At 45.9% G+C, this 24,928-nt stretch overlaps 1 protein-coding gene and 1 non-coding gene across 5 annotated transcripts in view; both read left to right on the top strand.

Moving 5' to 3' along the window:
* Window positions 1-23,768, top strand: part of LOC106985287 (uncharacterized) — a 71,766-nt gene extending 47,998 nt beyond the window's left edge. Inside the window, exons 2-4 of one of the 4 annotated variants that reach the window (XR_003418435.2) lie at window positions 681-739; window positions 1,933-2,020; window positions 14,094-23,768. The gene's annotated coding sequence lies outside the window, so the exon portion shown is untranslated. Of the gene's footprint in view, window positions 1-677; window positions 741-1,932; window positions 2,021-14,093 lie in introns of those variants that run through there. The other 3 variants (XR_008289842.1, XM_053201614.1, XM_053201615.1) reach the window with 3 other exon arrangements.
* On the top strand, window positions 3,267-3,373 carry LOC113597664 (U6 spliceosomal RNA). Its single transcript, XR_003418458.1, has one exon. It is a non-coding gene; the product is annotated as a U6 spliceosomal RNA (small nuclear RNA).
* Window positions 23,769-24,928: the final 1,160 nt, after the last annotated feature.

Genomic DNA, 24,928 nt, shown 5'->3' on the forward strand with positions numbered 1-24,928 from the left:
TTGTGTATATAAACCCCAATTTTTTTTTAATATATGAAATTTATTGTGAAATTGGTTTCCTAAACCACAATTTCTTTATCCATCCATCAGTTGATGGACACTTAGGCTCTTTCCATAATTTGGCCATTGTTGAAAGTGCTGCTGTAGAACTTCACGGAAAGCAGTGCTTTATCATGAGAATTCTGGGATTTTATCGTCACCTGGAGTTTCCCTTTTCGTGGCCTTTCCTAGTTCCTTTGTCCCTTTGCCTTCCTAACAACAGGCTAGCTGGGCAGAGCGGGCGGGAACTGTCAGGACTGTGGGAAGGTCTCGGGTCCGGGTGGTCAGTGGGGTGGCGGGAGGGGATGCACCACAGGGCCTTGCTGTGCAGCACCTCTGTCCTAACAGTCCCTGACACCTGAGTGACCACATGTTTGCTGGGAGCTGCTACAGAAGCCCCGGAAGAAATCTTCCAGCCTGTGTGCCCCAGAGTTCCCAGAAGGAGAGTTTGTGCGTGCTGCTTAGTAACCATCTTCAACCAATGGAAAGTAGAGCCGAAACATTTCTGCCTGCTTCCGCTCTGCCTGGGGTGGGGGGGGGAATGGGAGACTGTTGCGGGAAGGAGAGTACGGTCGGTCCCGGTATCTGACTTCAGTAACAGGACCAGTCTATAGTGTTCATGCTCTGTTTCTTTCCAGCAGGAGATGAGCCTTGAGGGCTGTGCCGAGATGAAGAGGAGAAGGGATAAGCCTCGCAGCTGGTATGTATTGGGGGTCCTAGCTGTTTGCCAGCCACTGGGTTAAGGGCTCAGTATGTGATAGGCCATTTACTTCTCACAACAGACATCAGTAGTTTCATATTAAATTTCAGAAAACAGGGATGAAGAGCATTAACTTGGCCAAGACACAAACCCAGAGCTTCTGTGCTTTTGCTTGGTTATTCCTAGATTCTGAGATCAGGGCCCCCGTTGGGTGCTTGGCCGTTTCCTTTAAAGCCAGAGGTACCTGGCTGGCTCAGTCGATAGAGCATGCGATGCTTGCTCTTGGGGTCATGAGTTCAAGCCCTGCATTGGGCAGGGAGCCTACTTTAAAAAAAAAAAAAAAGTCTATTTTTAAAAAAGGTTTATTTATTTTGAGAGAGAGAGGGGGAGAGAGAGAATCCCAAGCAGGCTCCGTGCTGTTAGCGTAGAGCCCAGCATGGAGCTCAGTCTCACGAACTGTGAGATTGTGACTTGAGCCGAAGTCAAGAGTTAAATGCTTAACCGACTAGCCACCCAGGCGCCCCCCAAAAGTAAAGCCTATTAAAAAAACTTAAAGATACCTTTTATGAAACACAGCTGATGAGAGTATACTGTAACGATCATCAGTGCAGAATCAGGAGCAATTTACAAAGCGCTTTTTTTTTTTTTTTAAAGTACGCTCCATGCCTAGCGTGGAGCCCAATGCGGGGCTTGAACTCACAACCCTGAGATCAACAACGGAGCTGAGATCAAGAGTCAGACGCTTAACAGACCGAGCCACCCAGGCACCCCATACATAGTGCCTTTTTTTTCCCCTCAAATTTCCTTGCCTATAAAATGGAGATAGCAGTAATGCCTATTGAATAGGATTTTTCTGAGGATTAAATCAAATAGTTCATTTTAAGATTGAGAACAGTACCTGGCACATTGTAGCCTTTCTCTTTGAGGTTTAGATGTTATTCCTGTTGTTTGTTAGTAGTAGAAGGAGTATAACTGATATTCTTTTAAATGGTCTTTGTTGGTGAAATAAAAAGATCACGATCTATGTCAGAACCCAATCTTACCATTTAGTCCGTGAAATCTCCACGGCTGGGAGCCCCTGCCCTTAACCACTGTGCTTTGTATGTGGAATGGTGGAATTCTCGTGTTGAAACGTCTGGTCTCAGTCCCAACAAAGAAAGGAGAGTACTTCACTAAATGTCCTCTCTGTTCAGGAAGAAATGCTGAGCTCGCTGCCCGGAGGACACCACACCCCCCTGGGACTGCCTCGCAGAGACTGCGCTGCAGAGGCGGCCTAGAGAGGTAAGAATATGGGAGCGGGGAGGAGGTGTGGAAGGCAGTGTGGCTCCCCGGGGAGAGGACGCACTTTGGACTCCGAGGGTTTCAGACCCCAGATCTGCCACCTACTGGCTTTGTGACTGCAGCTGAGGCGTCATCTGTACCATGGCTCTTAATGGGAGTTCACAAGGCCGAAAACCAGGCGAAATGAAGATTCATGCATGTGGAGCACCCAGAACGGGGCCTGGCGTGCCGTAGGTCTTCAGTAAACATTAGTCAGCCTAGTCATGATGATTAAGAGACTGCGCACAACAGACAGAATAAAGAAGTAGGGACACTGGAAGGGGCCCACGTTGGAACCAGAAGGCTTATATAAACAATTTGCTGTCCTCCCAAAATGCCCCGTGGCTTCTGCTGCCGTCTCTTGACACCCACGGCCCAGGTGCCCCGTGCGATCCTCTGACTCTTGCTGATGGACTTGCTACCACGTTATACAAGCATTTGGGTTCCAACGTGGACCATTGGTCCTTCTCTTTAGCTCCTGACACCCCGGCCGAAATTGGTGGGTGGATCACATTAAGCAGACAGAGGGACTATGAGAAAGCCAGGGAAGCGATTCCCTCACCAGCGTTTACTGTTCTCTGCTGCGTGGAGCTGAAGTTGTCAGAGACTCTGCAAACTCAGTTGCACCCAGTGACTGTTCTCAGATCTAAGCAGAGCCCTGGTGCCAGCGGACAGCCTGCTGTGCGTTGTGCTGTTGAGACTCCTGCTTCCTCTAAGAAAGGATGTCGAGCTCTTTGAGATTGCTGTGTCCAGGGATCTGAGGAGACCTTAGTAACTTGACCAGTTTGCCTCCGTGATGAAAGAGGTAATCTTGGTAAACTTGATGAGGGAAGGCGGCTCCTACCGAGGTGCATCGCTACGACCCCCTCCTCCAGAGCGCCTTGACGGTAGCCACTTGCCTCAAGACGAGGAAGAAGGGAGAGATGAGAGGGTAGGAATACCAGAGACCCTCTTCTTCCTCAGCCGGGTACTCTTTGGGCTCTGACAGACTTGCCCCACATGTGATGAGTACGCTTAATAAAAAACTCATGTGTAGCAGCCTCGCAGAAGGTGTGGAGGCCCCGTAACTCACCCCGCTTGTCCCTGGGTCTACAGTGAGGGAATGGGAGCCATATGTGATGAGATTGTTCACCAGACAAAGATTTTTAGGTTTGTACATGCTGCTCCCGCATGTACAAATTATCAAACCCAATCAAACCTCCACCCAGTGCTCGCTTCGGCAGCACATAGACTAAAATTGGAATGTTACGGAGAAGATTAGCATGGCCCCTGCACAAGGATGGCACACAAATTCGTGAAGCGTTCCATATTGTTTTAGTCAGTCAGAGAAAGACAAATATCATATGACTTCACTCATATGAGGACTTTAAGAGACAAAACAGATGAACATAAAAGAAGGGAAACAAAAATAATATAAAAACAGGGAGGGGGACAAAACAGAAGAGACTCATAAATATGGGGAACAAACTGAGGGTTACTGGAGGGGTCATGGGAAGGGGGATGGGCTAAATGGGTAAGGAGGCACTAAGGAATCTACTCCTGAAATCATTGTTGCCCGATACGCTAACTAACTTGGATGTAAATTAAACAATTAATTAAGAAAAAACCTCCACCCAGTGAAACCTCAAATGTGGTTAGGTCAGTTGGTCAACAACAAACACAGTCTGGATCTTTACTGAGAAATGCCTGGGCACTGAAAAAGTGGCTGCTGCAAAAGTAGGAAAGGCTTTTACCAAAGACCGCTCTGGGCCCGGTCACTCAGTCCTCAAAGGAGGAGATTGGTCTTCTGCCCGCTAAGGAACTCTGGGCCCGTACCGGGTCCCGGGTCCCATACCCCACTATGGTCTGTATGGTGATGGCCCTCTGCCTCTCCTGGTGAATCAGGAGATGAATCAGAGAGCCCTGCATCTTAGTGTCTTAGTTCAGGACAGAATTATTGGCCTGCTATTGGGATTTGGTGGACACTGAGCACATGATCGATGGCTGTGAAGTAATCTTAAGACCAGAAATCCCACTCGTATCACAGATCTAGCAGATATCTCAAATCACCTGGTGGAGGTGGTTCCAGAGTCTTCCGAACTAAAATACAAATGGTACATACTGGGATGAACAAAACTCAGCCCAGATGAGGTCTCCTAACTCCAAGATAATATCATAGGAGCATCCGTCTGGTTCCCTGATGTATTGCCCAAGGAGCCACTGCCCCCACTGGCCCAGTGAGGACCCACGTGTGAAGGCTTCCTGGACCACAATGGGCCTGGCTCACTGTCCGCTCCTCCTGGTTAACTCCTAACCAGCAGGAACGGGGTGCAGCTGCCATCCAAGCTGAGGGAGACCTCTCCCCTGGCCGGGTGCAGTAAAGGTTGCTCAGTATAACGGGCAGAGCTTCGTGCAGGGTGAATGGCTGGCTATCCCGGCCACCTCAACAAAGGAGGCTTGCTGTGTTTCCACCGACTGATGTACTGTGGCTAATGGCCTCGACATTTTTTCAGGCCTCTGGCAAGACTCAGATTGGCGTGTGGAGCGAGCCTCCCCGTGGGGGCAAGGCATTTGGGTAAAAATCAGTTCTGCTTCTTGGGACTCATGTGGATGCTCGCCAGAAAGACCCTACGCTGACAAGGGGGAACATCCCAAATGAGCAGACTGTGCTGGTCAACTAAACATGGAGACTGAAGTGTCTCATTTACTCCAGAGCAGGCAGATGTGCCTCTGGGGTCCACAGGAGGATGGCTGAGTGGGAATTCAGTGTAGAGAAGGAAAAATTCTTTCTCTGCTGCCCTTCAAGGTCTTCCAGCAAGACTAAATTAAATTTCATAAGACACATTAATGGGAGAAAAAGCCAGTGTCGTTATGTGGGCACAGAGGCCCAGTAATGAAATTGAGACATCAAGAAATGACCAAGGCAGGCAGTATTTCTACTATTTAGACAAAGAGACAAGAAACTTGTGAGGAATTGACAGGATAAAGAAAGCAGGTGTTAAGAACTTTAATTAGTAGGGACTTCTGGGGTGCCTGAGTGGCTCAATCGGTTGAGTGCTGACTTCAGCTCAGGTCATGATCTTGCGGTTCGTGAGTTCGAGCCCCGTGTCAGGCTCTGTGCTGACAGCTCGGAGCCTGGAGCCTGCTTCGGATTCTGTGCCTCCCTCTCTCCTCCTCCCCCACTCACTCTCAGTCTCTCTCTCTCTCTCTGTCTCAAAAATAAACATTTAAAAAATTTTTTTAACTAGTAGGGAATTCTAAGCAGAATTTAGGCTGAGGTAGTAGATTAGGAAAAAAAACCCCAGGGTTTGTTTCTACAGCTTTCTCAGCTTTAAAGTCTCTATCTCTGGTCCTAACGATGTTTTTTTTGTTTTGTTTTGTTTTGTTTTGTTTTGTTTTTTACCTCTTAGGACAAGGAGGGTATTTTTCATAGGGGAGATTGGTTTCCTGCTTTCCTGGAGACAGGACGGTTTGAGTGTCCTCGAGTCGGCAGTTTCTTAACTTTTATGTTAAATTATCAGTATGCCAAAGTGGCACATTTCTGGGTGGCCTGTCCTTGGCCCCACGTCAGAAACCATCCTAGACCGGGCCTACGTGCGTGGACTGCCACAGCTGTCAGAAGAAAACATAGGGAAGAAACTCCTTGATGTTGGTTCTGACAGTGATTTATTGCATGTAACACTGTAGCAGGGTTCTTGCACAGAGAGTCGGGACCCCGAGGCTTTTCTTTCCAGGAAGCAACTTTATTCGTGCCGGCACCGCTCAGTTGGGTTTGTACCCGAAGAACTGAGCCCCAAATGCCACGAGGCATAGTTTTTTATATTTTTTACTTCTTTGTCTCCCATATATGGTTACACACAAACATGCAGTCTGATTAAGTGGTCTCATGTTACAAGGTCGTGAGGGACGTTGTCAAGTACGCGTATAGCCAGGTTGCCTTGAGGGTTTTTTTCTTTCCTTAGGGAGGGGACCCTACCACACTCCCCGCTTTGGTGCTCAGACCCCTCTATTTTGGGTCAAAGAGCATCATCTTGGTTTAGAGGTTTATATTTTTATAACGTCATTACATGAGTGGCCGTATTTTTTTAAATTATGGCCTCAGTGAGACTGGAGAGACTGTACAACCAGGGGAGCTAAGCAGGGTAGGATTAAGCAACCTTCCAGAATTAGGAGGAGGATAATTTTTATGAGAGTTTTGACCCCCCCCAAAAAGTTGAAAACCATCTTCCAAATAACTCCCTGGGGTTTTAACCATTCCAGGTCTGGACGGGGACATGAGCAATTCTTTTCATTTGATTTGTGATCTCTTCTATGACTTTTTAAATTATTGTTTACCTGTAGGCAGCAGTTGCCTAGGTTAAACTTTTTATAAACTTCTCCCTCTGAAGTAAGCAGGTGATCTAAGGCCAAGTGTTTTTGATAGATAGCATTGTGTATTTTGGTTTTCTGCTTGGCTAGTAAGTTAAGAGCTCTGGCAGTTTTATTGGTTATAATTATTATAACCGCTTGCAGTCTGATGATGCGGTTTAGCATGTAAATGGGAGTGCGGTAGCCCCAGGACCCAACCTCTGCCCAGCTGGCAGGGCCATAATGCTGGATTATATGCTGCGGGGGGGGGGGGGGGGCATTTATCATCTTTTTAATTGCCAATTTGTAAGGCACACCACTTTTTTTGTCTCCCTGTCCCCATGCACGTGGACTCCCAATTGTTTCCCTCTGGCAAGTGGGAGCAGGAAGAAAGATGGACGAAGAGTTCCCAGCACCCATGACCGTGACCAGCCTGAGGGAAGTGCTGTATAGGCTGTCCTTCCACATATCCAGTCTAGTCCCCCTGGGGCCTGCCATTTGATGGCTGCGTGGACACTGTCCCAGGCCTCTCAGAGATGAGAGAAGTCGGACAAGGGGTGGGGATCTGGCTCAAGGTGCTCTGGGGTCCCCCACCACTGGGTTTTCCAGGTGGTTGAGTTATAATATCTTTGGCCTAGGCATGGTAAGTTTTTAACCAGAGATGACGATGAACTTTTTCCCCACCAGGCAAGGGTTTGGGTTTTTTGAGGACCCAAACTCTGGTAGTAGAACTGGGGTATTTTGTTTTACTATAAGGTTTGTGGGGATCTAATTTTCTAGTCTCATATGGCCATTGTTTCCCCATGTTGGTACCACGAAATATCCTATCCCCAAAAGGAAAGTGAGTGCTAACAGAAAAACCCCTCACCACACTTCCAGCCAGCCGGAGCGGCGTCTACCTACCCTATGGCAAAGAGTAGAGCAAGAATCACACTAACAGTGACAGACAAGGGGCGGCAGTGCATCACAGTAAGGAAACAGATATAGAAAACAAGGACAGTCTGTTTGTTCCACCGGACCGTCGATTCCCCAAGCTTCTGCCGTGCATAGATTAGTCAGCTTCCGGAGTGACTGAAGCAGGGCTGCAGTGTCCCCAGGCCTCTGGAGCTGCAGATTGCTTCTTCCGTACATTCAGCTTGCACGGCACCCATGGATCAGGAACGCACTCCCAGTTTCGAGATGCCAGCTTCACTCTGCCGTGATGAATCCAGGGACCCACCTCTGTTACCTTTACTGCAGTAGGGGTGGACAAAATGACAGTGATCGGGCCCCTCCGGAGGGGTTTTAGGGGTTGGACGTTCCACTCCTTTATCCATATTGCGTCTCCTGGTTTAAAAGGATGAGCGTCTGTGGTCAGACTCGCAGGTAATCGCTCCCTAACCCAGCGGTGAAAGGTGGTTAGGGTAGAGCCAAGGGCCCCGCCATCTGTTGCCTTAAGGTTAGACTGCCCATCTCATTTAGACGCCCCCCACATGCCCTTGATAATGGGGGGACGGCACCCATAAAGGATTTTATAAAGGGAGAACCCCGTCTGCTTCTTTAGCCTCCCACCTGCAGCTGCAGTCTGCCCCCCTGAAGGTCCCTTACCTCCCCCTGCCTAATGTTACCCCTTTCCCTAGTCATTCCTCCCCTGGAACAGGGCCTGTAACTGCTGTTAGGGAACAGGGACAATGACCGCTCTGACTTCTTCAAGCTGAGAAGGGACGGTGTGGGGGCACAGCAGTTAGAGTCTGCCCGAGGGTCGGTCAAGTGGCCCACGGTATGGTTCTACAGGGAGGCTGGCAGGCATGAGGCGGCATAAACATTAGCAGGCCCCAAGAGAAAAACGTCAAGGTTATACTCGCCAACGAGGTGGCATCTTAAGATGATGTCCCCAATTTCCAAACCTGTCAGACAATCTAGGAGAGACCCTGCTTTGTAAATAACGTACGTCAGGGCATCTCTCATAACCCAGGTGATGGAGGAGCGGGAGCAGTAAGTAGTCCGTGGTGGCTCTGCTTCCAAGAGTTTGGCCCTAACTTAATTTAAAAACATGTTTTTTCAAGCATCTAATGCTTGTGAGGTGTTATTTAGAGTTTTGCTGAGTATAAGCAGACAGTCTGCTTTATTTTGGGGTGTAAAACTTTTCCAAGAGCCAGGAGTTCTAGAGAAAGTGTCAAGGCAGCCATTTACCATTATTCATTTGCAAATTTTTAGGTAAGCCAAACCTGGGTATTATTTTATAAAGCAGAACTTGTATTACTTTTTGTGCCTTTTCTGTCTTGGAGGAGAAGGCCTTTACTCCATTCGTAAAAGTATCAATCCGTACCCACAGATGTTGGGATTCCTCTGACCTTGGCACCTGAGTGAAACCTAATTGTTAGTCTTTCCTGGACAGTCTCCAGTTCCTGGGTTGCCTGGGAGAGCAAGCTTGTGGTTGAAAGGATGGTTTTTAAGACATACTTCACAGGCTGATACTACTTGGCATAACTGTCCTTGACAGATTTTTTTTTCCAGCAAACATCCTTTGGGCCATTTGATAAGTTTTGTCCCTCCTTAAACGAAAGGCCTAATGTTGTGTTTTAATGATCTTTTTTCAAGCTCTGTGAGATTGGTAATAGTAATTGCCCTGCTCTGTTTGTAACCATTTCAAGGGAGGGAGACAGTGTCTAGGAGTCAGACCCCAGTTTATTTTTGGGGGGAGAGTAGGTGGGATTGAGTCTCCGTTAATAATTGATGTAGCAGGGAAACTATTTTCCTGAACCCTGGTATCTACAGCCTAAATGAGATGGGCAGTCTAACCTTAAGGCAATATCCAGTAATTTTCCAAAACTCATAATACAATTGTCTATTTGTTCTGGAATTAGTAGTCCTGTAGTCTCTGATTTAGTTATAATGTCCCTTCCTAGCAAGGGAGTAAGGCTCTCTGGTATTATCAAGAAAGAATGAGAAAAAATTTCCCATATGTATCCCAGGGGCTGAGAGAAAAACTTAGAAGTTTTCCGGAGATGCCTCTAATCGTCATGCTGCGTTTGGACGGTTGGCCTGGAGAGGAAAGGAGGACAGAAAAGGTAGCTCTGGTGTTAAGAAGGAAATCAACCAGTTTTCCTTCTATACTTAGAGTTACCCGAGGCTCTGGGTTTCTGATAGACAGTTGGTTTAGGGGAGCCACCGTGAAGAGCCCGAGGCCCCGTCAGTCCCTTCCAGGGACATTGGTTATCTGAGCCCTCACAGATAGAGGTCTCTGAGGGCATTCAGATCTCCGGTCACTGTCTCCACACAAGGGGCACGGCTTATGAGGTTTTCGTTTTGGTTGTCCCCTCTGAGGGCATTCTCATTTTAGTGCTCTGAACAGCCATATAAATGGCACTTGGTGCCAGGACCTCCGGAAGTCCAGTCTGACACAACTAAGGCCTCAGATTTTTTTAAGCCTGCTTTTCTGTTTGTGTGGTTTTTTTTTTTTTTATTCTTATTCTCCTCTTGATCTTGGTTGTAATATACTCAATTGGCAGCTCGTAAGAGCTCCTCCAGGGTCCCTTCCGGACCAACAGCCAGTTTTTACAGTTTTCTCTGAATATCTGGGGCCCATCAAGTGACGGATTTGTCTTTTAGAATCCTCTCCGCCTCAGGGTGTTAGGGGAGATAACCATATATTTAATGAGAGCCTCCCTTAACCTTTCCAGGAAGGCCACTGGGGTTTTATTTTGTATCTGAAGATGGTGGTGAAATTAGTGTAATTTAAAGGTTTGCCTTAGACCTCCCGACCGTATATAAAGTTTTTTTTAAGATTTTTTTTTTGCAAACTTTTAACAACTTTCCTTTGCTTTTAGATTTTGACCTAAGCCTTTTTTTTTTTTAATTTTTTTTTCAACGTTTATTTATTTTTGGGACAGAGAGAGACAGAGCATGAACGGGGGAGGGGCAGAGAGAGAGGGAGACACAGAATCGGAAACAGGCTCCAGGCTCTGAGCCATCAGCCCAGAGCCTGACGCGGGGCTCGAACTCACGGACCGCGAGATCGTGACCTGGCTGAAGTCGGACGCTTAACCGACTGCGCCACCCAGGCGCCGCAAAGCCTTTTTTTTTTTAAACAACCAGTCTCATTTAGGACAAAATTTCTCCTTTTTTTTTTTTAACCTTTAACAAAAAAAAATATTTCCATTTCTTATATTTTTTTATATATCTACTCCTTTACACGTAGAGTTGTTTTTAAATTTTATTCTTTTTTTAAAAAATTTTATTCTTAACTACATTTAGCAGAATTTTAACTTTTAGAAACCTTAGTCTCCAGTGAAAACTAAGTAGTAACCAACTGTGAACTGTTACATTAGAATTTCTTAGATGGCAAACTTATGAATCAATTAAGCACAAAGCAGTTTTTCAACAGATCCAAATAGCCTTGGTATTTCCGCAACAAGTCAAAAGCACAGACCTGCATCTAGTAATTAGTGCTCTAGCCTCTTGTTAGATATCCAATGAATTTAATCCCAATTTGTTATGCAAGCAAAAACTTTAATGTTTTAGATTACCAAAGACTTTGAAAGCTATCTTAACAATTACCCATGAAAACTATGAGACAGATAAAGTTAACCATTACTTTAAGTCATCTTTTTGCTAACAAATTGGAACAGAGATAACATGAGCTTATTTGACTTTCAGCAAATCTAGGTAGAATAAAAGTTGTTTTTTTAAATGTTGACAAACATTGTCTCAAACCAACAAACTTAAATTAGCTTAAACACAATACATGTTACTTGGGTCCACTTAAGACCGTTTGTTCCCCATGGTTAATTTTTACCTGGACCAGTTGGTAGGGTAATCTGAAGTTGGTGATCTTGGCTCCAGGACATCTAGGGGGGCAGGGGGAGCTGATGGTGTCTGACGCGTTGAGGAGCCAGTTGTGCAGGCCGCCCCCCAGGTGGTGCAGAAACAGGAGGGGGGAAGAGAAGGCAGAAGAGGCGAGGTGCCAGCAGAAGGCAGAGAAAGAGAATTCCCAGCTTTAAATCTTGTCCGCTCAGACAGAGCAGCAGACTCCAGGTTTCTTTTGTTTTGTTTTGTTCTCCGCTAGTGGAATCAGGCAGTCCATGTCGGTTCGGAAAAGTCAGGGAATTTCCCCGAAACAAGGGGAGTTTTGCAGCTGCTTGGGAATGTTCCTTAAAGTCCCCGTTCTGAGGTAGACCAGCCAGAGACAGTTGGCTCTAATTATCGTAGTCATTGACCCAGGAAACGAACGAGAGACAAGTCCCCACACACAGTCACATGGCAACATCCCACCGCCTCCAACCTGCCACCCAGTGCCCAGCGCCTTAGAGTTGCAGCGTCGTTCCTCATCCCTTGTAGAACTACTAGGGCAACTTGGAGGTGATTAGGCTCCCCTTATGCCTCTTCGGGGCAGGTCTGCCAAAACGAACCTGGGTTCTTACCAGTCTGATGGGTGGCGCTCCTGAAGCTGGTTCCTGGGCCTCACGGGTTCCGTTGGCGCACATGGGGTCCTCGCCCCAGCGAGGCACCTCTCCCGGCACTCTGAGGTTTGTGTCCCGGTGGCGAAGGAGGTGGAAACGCACCAGCTCCGAATCCCGGGTGAGCCCCCAAGTAATAGAGCAGGATTCTCTCACAGAGAATCATGACCCCAAGGCTTTTCTTTCCAGGAAGCAACTTTATTCGTGCCGGCACCACTCAGTTAGGTTGGTACCCGAAGAACTGAGCCCCGAACACCACATGGCATAGTTTTATATATATATTTTTTACTTCTTTGTCTTCCATATATGGTAACACACAAACATGCAGTCTGATTAAGTGATCTCATGTTACAAGGTCATGAGCGATAGTGTCACGTATGCACATAGCCAGGTTGCCGTGAGGTTTTTTTTCTTTCCTTAGGGAAGGGACCCTACCACAACACAAAAAGCACATTCAACAAAGCAGGTATAAACAAGGGGGACTACATCAAACTGCAAAGCTTCTGCACAGTGAAGGGAACCATCAACAGAATGAAAAGGAGAAAATATTTGCAAACCATATATCTGATAAGAGGTTAACGTCTAAAATATGTAAGGAACTTACATAATTCAATAGTGAACAAACCAGTAACTGGTTAAAAATTGGGCCAGGGCGCCAGAGTGTCTCAGTCGGCGTCCGACTCTTGATTTCGGCTCAGGTCGTGATCTCACGGTTTGTGAGTTCAAGCCCCATGTTGGGCTCTGTGCTGACAGGACAGAGCCCACTTTGGATTCTCTGTCTCCCTCTCTCTCTCTCTGCCCCTTCCCCACCTGTGCTCTCTCTCTCTCTCTCTCTCCAAAAAAAAAAAAAAAAAAAAAAGAAGAAGAAGAAGAAGAAGAAGAAGACCTGGATAGACAGTTTCCCAGAGAACAGGTGCATGAACAGGTTCTCAGCCTCACTCATCATCAGGGAAATGCAAATCGAAACCACAATGAGATACCACCTTCTAGGGGAGCAAAATTTGCCACCCCAAAATGTGTCTCTCTGGCATGAGGATTAATGCAGGCTGATTAGTTTTAAGGAACAGAAGACCCAGGAGCTTTTTCTTTTTACCTCTTTTTGAACTGCCTAAAAGAATTTAGATAGAGGACTTCGTCCAAGAAAAGAGCTATACCATCCCTATAATTACAGTGTAATGCAAAGTCGGTGTGGTAGATAGGGAGAGACCTAGCAAAGTGTTTGTTAAAATTCCTCTGTGCTTCCTGTTGTGTCTTTATGGCTCAGGAAACATTTGTTTCCCATTTATTTTTTTTCATTTTCCCGTGAATGGCTTTCCTTCCCTTAGAAGTCTCAGACCCCTACCCCTTTCTCCTTCGTTCAGGATGACGTACATACGTCATTTTGCCCATCTTTGGAATCTCTTATGTTTATGTGGATTCTCCATAGGTATATAATTAAATTCGGTTTTCTCCGATTGCTCTATCTTGTGTCATTTTGATTATTCGGCCAACCAGCCAAAAGAATTCAGAGGTGAAGGGGGAAATTTCCCTTTCTCCAACAACCTCACACCTGTGGGGATGGCTACTATCAAATAGACGAGAGAAAACAGGCGGTGAGGATGTGGAGAAAAGGGCACCCTCGTGCACTGTGGGTGGGAATGTCAATTGGTGCAGCCCCTGTGGAAAACAGTATGGAGGTTCCCCCCAAAATCAGAAATTGAACTACTATATGATCTAACAATCCCACTTCTGGATATATATCTGAAGGAAATGGAATCAGTATTTGGAAGAGATATCTGCACTCTGTGTTCATTTCAGCATTATTCACAGTGGTCAGAATGTGGAAATAACCTAAGCATCTGTAGATGGATGAATAGATAAAGAGAATTCATCCATCTACAGACGTCCGACATATATATATATATGTGTGTGTGTGTGTGTACATATATATATGTAATGTGAGAGAGATGTATAATGTGAGATATATATATCTGCTGTCATCTGTGACAACATGGGTAAAACTGGAGGACATTATGCTATGTGAAATAAGCCAGACAAAGACAAATACTATATGATCTCATTCATATGTAGAATGTAAAAAAATAAAGTCAAACTCACAGAAACAGTTGAATGGTGGTTGCCGGGGGCGGGGGGGGGGGAATCAGGGGATGTTGGTCAAAAGATAAAGAAGTTCTGGGGATGTAAGGTTTGGTGTGGTGACTGCAGTTAATAATACTGTATTGTATACTTGACATTCGCTAAGAGAGTATAATTATTTTTCTTTTTTTCAGGTTTCAGATATTTAGTGATTCTGTGCATTTAGAGGGGACATATTTCCTGGATAAGTGGCAAATTGTGCAGATGTCTTCTGGAAGACCTTCGTTGTAAGCAGCTTTATGGTGGAACATTTCATTTCGAAGTCTGCACCTTCTTCCTTCAGCTTGCCGTGATCTACGTTCACAGAATAGAACCTGTATTGATTATTGCGACCCAGTTTGCTCCAGGTTTCTGGATTGAATAAATATCAGGCGCAAGACCTACAGCGCTGCCCCAGTACCTCTAGCTCCACTAAATACGAAGAGAGGGATCAGGCTTGGCTGCTTCTCGGAACATCTTGGAAGATCTGGCGGAACGTGGTGGTGGCAGACGCCTAGGGTCTGGAAGGAGGGAAGAACGAATCTGCAAGGCGCAGGTGCCCAGAGAATAGATCTGAAGCCTTCTTGCTACACACGGAAAAGGTAACTGTGTGAGGTGACGGATGCATTCAAATTAACTTGTGGTCATCGTTTCACAGTGTCTACATATATCAAATCGTATTGCACACTTTAAGTATATACAATATTATTTGTCCATTATAATTAAAGCTGGGAAAAATTAAAAATAGTATCAGATCCATCCATTGATGGTTCTGTTGAGCTGAACTATCTCTCTACTGCTTGTCTGCCTACTGGATCTGTCAGCTACTAATAGAGGGAGTGTTGAAATCCCTCACATTAATAGTGGATTATCTATTTCTGCATTTTTATCAGTTTTTGCCTCTTGTATTTTGACGCTTTGTTGTAAAGTGCATATATTTCAGAGATTATTGTGTCTTCTTGGGGAATTGACTCCCTTGTTATGTAATACCCTCTTTACCCCTGCTAAGTTTCTTGTTCCAGTGCCTTTTTTTGTCTGAAATTCACGTAGCTACTCCAGCTTTCTTTTGACTCGTGCCGGCTCGGTTCACCTTGCCCTACTCTTTTACTTTTAATGCATATGTGTTTTTATATTTAAATTGGGTTTCTTGTGGACAGCATATAGCCGGGTCTTGTTTTGCATCTACCCTTACGGTCTCTTCTTGCAATTGGCGTATCTAGACCACTCCCTTTTGAAGTGATTACTGACACAGTTGGATTTACATCCACCATGTTCGTGAAAATTTTGTACCTGCTGCACTTATTCTTTGTGTTCTTTTTAATCTTCCTGTTTCTGCCCTCTCTTTTAATTGAGCATTTTTTATTGTTCCATTTTCTCTTCTCGCTCAGCGTATCAGTTATATTTCTCTTTAACTTCTTGGTGGTTTCCCTGGACCTGGACTGCGCGACGTAAGTCTCCAGCCAGTCCAGGTCCGCCTTCAGATGACACTGCAGCGTGGGCCTAACGGACTTCTCAGCCTCTCACCCCATCCCTTACTAACACTGCTACGTTTATTGCACTAACCTACCTGCTATCACCGCGCAGTATGTTGTGGCCGGTATTCCTTTGAACAGTCGTCCATTAGATTAAGTAAGACTAAGAAAAATAAAATACGCGATTTTGATCTTCACGTGTTCCTTCTGTGACCCCTTTCCTTTCGTTTACGTAGATCCAAATTTCTGACCAACGCCATGTTCCTTCTCTCTGAAGAGCAGCTTTTGACGCTTACCTGCAATGACAGTTCTCTCAGTTCTGTTAGCCTGAACGTTATGGACTGAATTGTGTTCCCCTCCAAAGTTGATACGTTGAAGCCGTGACTCCCAGCATGACTGTATTTGGAGACAGGGCCTTTAGAGAGGTGATGAATGTCCACCGTGGTGATAAGGGTGGAGCCCGGCTGCAGTATGACTGGCGTCCTCGCAAGAAAAGGAAGAGACGCCAGGGATGGGCACTTACACAGAGGTAAGGCCATGTGAGAAGACAGCCATCTCCAAGCCAAGCGGAGAGGCCTCCGAAAAGGCAGCACTGATCTTTGCACCTTGATCTTTGACTTTCAGGCTCCAGAACTGAGAGAAAATAATTTTGTTGTTTAAGCCCCCAGTTTGTGGTATTTTGTTTTGGCGGCCCTAGCAGACTACTACACCAACAAAGTCTTTATTTTCCCTTACTTCTGAAGGATGGTTTTTCTGGATATAGACTCCTTGGTTGGTGGGTTTTTTTTTTTCCAACCCTTTAAATATTTCATGCTACCCTCCTTGCTTGCATGATTTTTGAAGCAAGTCCGATAGAATTCTTACCTTTGTTCCCCTCTAGGTAAGATGTTTTTCTTCTCTGACTTTTTAAAAGACTTTTCCTTGGCTTTATGCAATTTGAATATGATCTGCCTAGGTGTGTGAGTGCGCGCGTGCCTGTCTGTGTACGTGTGTGTATTGGCATTTATTCTGTTTGGCGTTCTATGAGATTCCTCGATTTGTGCTGTGGTTTCCGTCACGGATTTTAGAAAAAATCCCAGCCATTATTATGTCAAATAGTTGCTTTTTCTCTTTCTTCTGCTTTTGACAGTCTCCTTATACATGTGCTGTATTTTGGTGATTGCCTCACAGTTAATAGATAGTCTGTCCCAATTTTTATTATTTTTTCTCTTTACAACTCAGTTTGGGAAGTTTCTATTGACCTATCTTCAAGTGCTCGGATTCTATCCCCAGCCCTTTCCGATCACCTGACGCGTCCATCAGATGATGTAGACTATTTCTGTTATAGTGTTTTCTGTTTCTTGTATTTCCTTTATATTCTTTCTTAGGGTTTCTGTCTCTCCGTTATTATATGTACACTATCTGTTCTTGCATGTTGTCCACTTTTTCCATTAAAGCCCTTAGCATATGAATCCTACTTTTTTAATTTCCCATCTGATGATTTCACAATCTCTGCCGTATCTGACTGAACCTGGTTCTGACACCCACTTTGTCCCTTCAGATCGTTTCTTCTTCCCTTGTGTCATGCCATGTAACTTTTGTTGTTGTTGTTGAAAGCCAGTCATGAATTATCAGGTGTTAGGGAGTAAATTGGCCGTTCGTATGAGAGTTATTTTTATCTGGCTAGGAGATCTGCTTTATTTACTCTTTTCTGTACCTGTAGTGTCAGAGGATTCAGTTTCCACGAGTGTCTTTGTTTTTTGTCCCCCAGCATCTTTCGTTTCCCTAGACAAGCCTTCTTAAGTAGAATCTGAGCCTTGGCGCTCTCTGAGCAGTAATCCGCTGCTATTAGGCAGGAGCCCTGTTGATGTTTGCTCAGGTCTGGACTGAGAAGCATCCTGTAATCCTGGGATTAGGTCTCAGTCGTTCAGTGTACCTGTCCCCCTAGGCTGGGATCTTCTCCGGTGTTTCTCAGCTTTTTTCCCCCACCTTATGTGAAGAAGGAAGGCTATAGGGGGCCTGAAGTTTGGGGATTTCCCTCACCCCATGTCCAGGGAGGCTTCTCCCTTGCTGGGTAGGCCTTTCTTGTGGAGAATGCTCTTGGCTTCTTTCAAAATGGTTACCTCTCACCTCTCCCTGGCCCAACAGGAGGCAATTTTGCTCTGATCGTTACCAAGAAAACCTGGTGAGGATTCTAGAGGCAAACACCATGATGGTGGAGGGAAGGGCTACCTTAGATGGCCGCCCCGCCAGGAGTTCTCTCAGGCCAGTCCATGCTCAGCAACCCCCCCTCCCCCCGACAGGTCAGGGAAGCTGCCATGTAAGTTACTGCCTCGGGTTTGCTGAGTTGCATTCATGGTAACCTGTGGTTTCTAGAATCCCCGACTCCTTCAGGTTTGGGGTGTGGTTTGTCCCATGAGCTCAGTTCTGTGACATATCCAGAAAGAGTCACTGGTTCTGTTTTCCTCGTTGTGAAGGTGGGTGATGAGTTGCAAGCACTTTACGTGTTCGAGTCGAGTCTTTCCTTTGCGTTTTAGACATTATTTCCTTAGCTCTACGGACATATCTGGTAAAAGTCTTTATCTAGTAATCCCATGCCTGTGCTTCCTTAGGGAGAGTTCTCTTGATTGCCCCCCGCCCCCCCGCCCCCGCCATACATGGGCCATACGTTCTAGATTCTTCATGTGCCTCGTAAAATTTTACTGAAAACTGGACATTGTGAATATCATAATGTGGCAACTCTGGAAATCAGATTCCCCTCCTGGCAGGCTCCGTTGTCGCTGCCTGTTGTAGTTATCATTTATTTAGGACTTCTCTGAATTAATTCTGCAAAGACTATTTTTTGTATATGGCCACTGAAGGCTTAGCTTAGTTAGTGGTCGGCAAATGGTGGACAGAGATTTCCTTCAGTGCCTGGAACGCATCAATCTCCCGGTCATTTCCGAGAGACTCAGTGTGTGTGTGGCTTTCATCATTCAGTCAGGCAGTTTACAAGTCTGTAGTAACCTTCACTAGCCTCAAGGTCAGCCAGGGTTGGGAAGTTAGGGCTTCCTCACACTTTCTTGAGCATGCATAATGCCCTAAACGTGTACTTGGCCTTCTAGATTCCCAGGAATATGTCAGAACTTTTCGAAGCTCCTGTGGACTGTGGTGGCCCAACCGATTCTGTTAAGCTTTGTGGTTAGTCTGGTAAACTTCCCTCAAAGGTTACCTTTCGCCTTAGGCATCCCCCGCCCCAAACACTTTCCAGTGAATGTTTTTGGCCAGTGCCCTCAAGAAGAGATTTTTTTTTTTTTTTTTTTTTTTTTTTTGCATTAGAGGAACTCCTAGTCAGTTCAAATAAAGACGAGTCTTTGGAGGAAGGTCTTCCAGTGATCCATTAGGTTAAATAATGAATATTTGGGGGGAATGAGGCTTTAAAAGAAGACCACTCTGCTCCTTCCTATACTGAAAGGGAGTACACATAATCCTGTAGACTACAGATTATAATGGACCTGGGGGGTAGGAAGAATGGGGAGTAATTGCTAACAAGTCGGATTTCTTCTGAGCATGAAGAAACATTCTGAAATTAGCGTTGATGAGTGCACAGCCTTGTGAATATACTAAAAAACCACTGAATTATGCACTTTAAGATGATGTGTGAAATATGTCAATATAAACAAGAATTGAAGTTCTGATACATGGGTGAACCTTGAAAATATGATGCTAAGGGAAAGAAGCCACACAGAATAGGCCTTATATTTTATGATCCCATTTGTTAGGAATGTCCAGAATATTGAAATCCATAGACAGAAAGTAGATGAGTGGTTGCCAGTGGCTGGGGAAAGGGGAAGTGGTGAGTGATTGCTAATGGGTATGAAGTTTCTTTTCGGGGTGAGGAAAATGTTCTGGAATCAGATAGTGAGGATTGAGGCACCAATTTGCAGATACAGTATACTAAAAACCACTGAATTGTACATTTTAACAGGGTGAACATCGTGGTATATGAATTATATCAATTAAAAAATGTTGTTTTAAAGGAAAATGTAATGCCATAGAGAGCAGAAATGCATTCATGTATTCAAAAAATATTTATGGAGTATGTACTGCTTATCTGACCTGTCTAGGTACCAGGGACCAGGAATTGAACAAAAGTCCTTCCCCTCATGGCCTGGCAGGTGCAGTCTGAAGAGTGCGTGACTCTTGATCTCGGGGTCGTGAGTTCGAGCCCTGCACTGGGTGTAGAGATGAGTTAAAAATAAATCAGTAAATAAACTTAAAAAAAGTCCTTCCCCTCCTGGACAGTATATTCTGGTATTAGAAGAAAAGCAGTAAGATAAATAGCTAAGAACTAGGGTCTCGGGCAGTGCAAAGGGACAAATAAAGCAGGGAAGGAAGAGTGGCGTTATTAGATTTTAGACCACCTGAATAAGCAGATGGCATTTTAGCAAAGATCCGAAGGGTGGTCAAAAGGCGAGCCATGAGAATATCTCAGGGAAGAGCCTTCCAGGCAGAGGGAGCAGCACGTGCAAAGGCCCTGATGCGCAGCTGGGCGCGACAGTTGAGGAACAGCAGGGGGAGGAGTGTGGCTGGAGTGAAGAAGGTAAAAAGGGAGAAGGTAGGTGGAATCGAAGCCATAACAGTGGCGAAGGGCAAGGGCTCAGACTGCATTGGTTCTTGCAGGCCACTGTCAGGAATTAGCTTTCATCTTGCACTCAGAGTGACCAGTAGGCTTTCCAGGGTCAGAAATTCCCATCTGTCCCTTTCAGATGATATAGGAGGTTCCTTTTTTGGAACAGGCTCTCCCTCCTTAGGCCACTAAGCCCCACAGCGAGTGCCAGCGTGAACACTATGTTTAACAGAGTATCAGAGAGTTCTCGGGACATGTACAGTTATGAGATAATGCAGACACTGGAAAACAGGATCGTGCTTTTCACCATCAAAGACTGTCACAGTCTGATTGTGGAAGTCAGATGGGGCGCAGTGTTCACTTATTCTAGCCGTTGATATCATCTCCTAGGGTTTCTGTACTCGAAGCTTTTGATAAAGCCAGAGGCTGTTTGCATCTTGCCGGTTGACCGAGCTGACATGCTCAGCTTCCTGACGCGAGCTCCCCGGTTTGCCTCTGGCCCGGTTGCACTTTGTGCATTTACTTTGTGCTATCCACTTCGTCTCTCCGCGGGCTATGAATTTCCCCCTGGGGGTGAAGAAAGGGTTCTGGAAATAGTGAGGATTGATGCACAAATTTGCAAATCGACTAGAAACCCCTGCATCGTACATCGTAACAGGGTGAACATCATGGTATGTGCATTGTACCTCAATAAGAATGTTATTTTTAAAAAGACAGAATAATGCCATGGAGAGCATAAATCCGTTCATATATTTTAAAAATGCCTGTGGAGCATTTACCGTTTACCTGCCATTTATTTCTAGGGACTGGGGACTGAGAATGGAACGAAAATGCTTTCCCCGGTAGGCCATATATTCTGGTATTAGAAGAAAAGCAGGGAGGTCGCTTTTCTTAACAGTATCTCCGATCGCTTCTGTGAATGACTCTGAAGCACACTCAGGAGTCTCCAATAATTTGTTCTCTGGTTTCCTGATGGTGCTTCACGTATGATCTAGTCCGTTGTTCCTGCTCATGAGGGTCCCAAAAGGCAACAAGTGAACTTCCCTCAAAACAGACCAACGCAGTGATGCTTTGTTCAGAATTGCCAAAACGTGGAAGGAACCAAGATGTCCTTCAGCAGGTGAACGGGTGAATAAGCTGTGGTACGGCCAGACGGTGAAATATTATTTAGCATTAAAAAGAAACGAGCTACCAAACCATGAGAAGACATGGAAGAACCTTAAATGCATTATCACTGAGTGAAAAGGCAAGTCTGAAAAGGCTCCGTGCTGTAGGATTTCCAGCTATAGGACATTCTGGAAAAGGCCAGACCGTGGAGACGGGAAAAAGATCAGTGGTGGCCAAGGGTTGCGGGTCAGGGGAGGAGGAGTAGCCGGAGCACTGGATTTTTCAGGCAGTGCAGCGACCCTGTGTGACACGTCGATGATGGCTGCGTGCCCCTGTACATTGGTTCAAATCCATAGAATGTACAGCATTAAGAGCCTCCTGGTTGATTCTCCAGACTCGTGTGGAGTCTCCTCCTCACTCCGCTATCCAGCCACATGGCCTCTTCTAGAAAATATGAACCCTCCCCACCTCAGGATCTTTGCCCAAAACCTCACTCCTGGCGTATTTCATACTTAGTCTTCAGGATCGGCTTTCATGTCCCTCCCTCGGAGTGGCCTTTCTTGACCTCACAAACCTAAATCTGAATCTATTATATTCTCTCTCCTTGTGCCGTGTTCCTTACATGGACACACTTACCACCCTCTGTGGATTTATTAGTTTACTGTCCGCATCCCCAGTTGGGTGGCAGATTTCATGAGTGTAAGGAAGGCACCTGCCATGTTCGCTGATGTATTCCCAGCACGTAGCCCGGGGCCCGACGGGAGGAGGTGCTCAGTTGACCTGTCGAATGCGGGAGTAAATGAGTGGGCTCTGTGAGGTTGATGTTATTAGCTCAGAGTACTTCAGCGATTTACCTGCTGCCACACAGCTAGCAAGGGGACAGAAATGGAGGAGACCTCAGAATTACAGTTCCTAGGTGAATATACCATCTAGGAAAGTATTTGCTAAGGGGATGGAAAGTAGGGGTGGGGGGTGGGGGGTGGGGGGGTGGGGGGCGTGGAGCTGGCAGGTGAGAAGATTCCAGACCAGTGACTCTCAGGGAGATGGCCCCAGGCGTGTTGGGGGGTGGGGGGATGGGGTGAGAATGTGCAAGATGCATATTCAGTATTTTACATTTGTTGAAAAATACCTTCTGTTTTCATAAAACAGACCGCTGAAAGACTGTCCCTTCCCTGGCTGGGAAGGAAAATAGGAAATAGGGCGCCTTTTCCTCTAAGGGCAGATTTTTCAGTTTCCCAGAAGGAAGCAGGTTTACAAGGCCATGGGGAAACGGCTGCCCAAGGGCATTCTAGCACTTACCTAAGCAGAGTGGAGGGCAGGAGGGCGCAGGTGATGTCGGGGCGCGGGCCGTGCCAGGACCCTGTTCGCACAGGGAGAGCAGGTCGGGGTGACAGCACCCCACAAGCTGCACGCTCCACCCCCATCTCACAGACCGCCCTTCCCACCCTCCAGGCTGCACGTGGCTTCGACTCCCCACGCCCCTCCAACCGCAGCCCCCACCCCTCCATCCGCACCCAACCGCAGCTCCGTTTCACCCCCCATCACCGCCATAGGCTTCGCATCGGCCCAGTCTTGCCTCATCCCACCGCCCAGACTAGTCTTGTCGCCCTCCTCTGCCGGGCGGCGGTGCCCGCGCTTGTCTGTGACACTAGCGTGCTGGCGTGTCCGTGAGGGACAGGCTCTCGGTTAACAGCCATGCGCACGGGGAGAAGCCAACGTTCTGTGCAGTAGGGCCGGCAGCCGGGGTTGTGCTTGGACGGTTTGCTTTTGTTGTTCTTTGGCTTGGATTGGGGGCGGGGGGGCTGCTGTTTGGGCATGTAGTGGTTTTTCTGTGTGCGTCTGTCTGTCAATGTATAGGTTCCAAATCGTTTTTCTGGGAAAAGACCCTTATTTTTCTAGAGTGATTTGACCCATTTTTGGTGAAATGCATTAACTTTCCCCTTTCGAAAGACTGATGGGCAGGGAATAATGGGAATGACTTCATATGCCAAAGAAAACAGATAAGGTGTGAAGAGACGTTTTATCAACATTTAAATCTCCACGTGCCGTTTTGGTTTTGTTTTTAAGAACTTTGCTAAGAATGAAATTGACTAAGTCAAAGAATGTTAGAGCTGGAAGAAACTTTTGAAACGAAACCAGCTTCTCGTTATTATTTACGTAGAACAAGAGGCCCAGAGAGGGTAAGTGACTTGTCCAAAGTCACAGAGCACTTGAATGCCCTTGGGGCTGATTTCCAGCCTGGAGCTCAAGTGGGAAGCGCAGTATCTCTCAGTGAAAAGACAGTCGTGTGATTTTTAAAGATTTTATTCTATTTTTTATTGTATGGTTATTGTAAGAGAAGTTGGGAGAACTTAATGTTTTAATTTGCCTGGAGTTCCTACCACTTCAAAATGATCCTTGTGAGTATTTTTGCTGTATACTTTTCCAGACTTTCTAATGTATGTGTATCCTGGTAAAAAAAAAAAAAAAAAAAGCGCCGTATTTATTAAAATTGGTTCACACTGTGCACACTTCTTTGCAATGTAATTCGTAACAGATGCATAACTATTGTATCGAATGGATGTACCTTCATTAACTTAATCAGTCCCTAAGATAGACATATAAGCTTTTTCAAATGTTAAGCTCTTATAAAAGATGCTGCATTAAAGATTCCTGTTTGTACATCTTTTGCTGAAGTGGCGTCTCCTTATTGATCGGTATGAATTTTTGTACGAATGTAGTGCCGTGGTGTATGTAGGCTGGGTGTGAACCCTGGCTCTGGAACTTACTACCGTGTGTCTTTACACAAATCACCACCTTTCTAGGCTCCAATTGCTTCATCTTTAAGCGGAAGCCGTCATACGACTGATCGCCTGGAGGTGCTGGGAGGATTAAATGAGATAATACATGTAACATAATTCGTGCCTAGCACATAGCAAGTCCTAAATCAGTATTAGCTAATATTATTGGCACCACAAGAAGATTAGTTCTTCAACATAACGCCAGAGTTTTCGATTCTTTCAAAGAGAGTAATCAGTTTCATAAGGAAGTTTTTAGGTGTAAAACTAAGGTAGCTAAATATTTCCTGCTTATAACTTAATGTGTCCAGAGGATAGATAAATTCTTTTTTAAATTTATTTTTGAGAGAGAGAGAGCGTGAGCAGGGGAGGGAGATACAAAATCCGAAGGAGCTGTCAGTACAGAGCCCGACACGGGGCTCGAACTCACGGACCGTGAGATCATGACCTGAGCTGAAGTTGGACGCTTAACCGACTGAGCCACCCAGGCGCCCCAATAAATGATAAATTTAAGTGAACTGTGGGCTGCTGAGCTATTTGCCGTGTTCTGGTTATACAGCTTACTGCCGGTCAAAACAGAAAAGCATAGCTTTTCATTGAAGAAGGTTCTTAAGTAGAAATCGGCCGTTTTGTGATAACCGAAGCCGCCGCTGATACCTCGTCCTCTGGAAAGTGCTCAAAGCACAGCTTACGCCATAAAAGCAGCAGGATTTCTAAGCTACCACCTGCAAAGCTTCCCAGTGCCTCAGAAAATTGGGGCAGGGGACGCCTGGGCGGCTCAGGCCTCTGTCTCTTGATTTCGGCTGGGGGCCAGGTCTCGAGGTTCAGGAGTTCCAGCCCCGAGGCCGGCTCCGCGCTGATAGTGCGGAGCCTGCTTGGGATTCTCACTCTCCCTCCCTCTCTGCCCCTCCCCCGCTCGTGCTGGCTCACTCTGTCTCTCTCTCAAAATAAATAAATAACAAAGAAATGTAAAATAAATAAACGGAAAAAAGAACAAAAACTATTTTGAAAAATTGGGGCAGGTTCCAGGAGGTGAAAGCGAAATG

Source organism: Acinonyx jubatus, chromosome X (genome assembly GCF_027475565.1).
Source record: "Acinonyx jubatus isolate Ajub_Pintada_27869175 chromosome X, VMU_Ajub_asm_v1.0, whole genome shotgun sequence".
NCBI lineage: Eukaryota > Metazoa > Chordata > Mammalia > Carnivora > Felidae > Acinonyx > Acinonyx jubatus.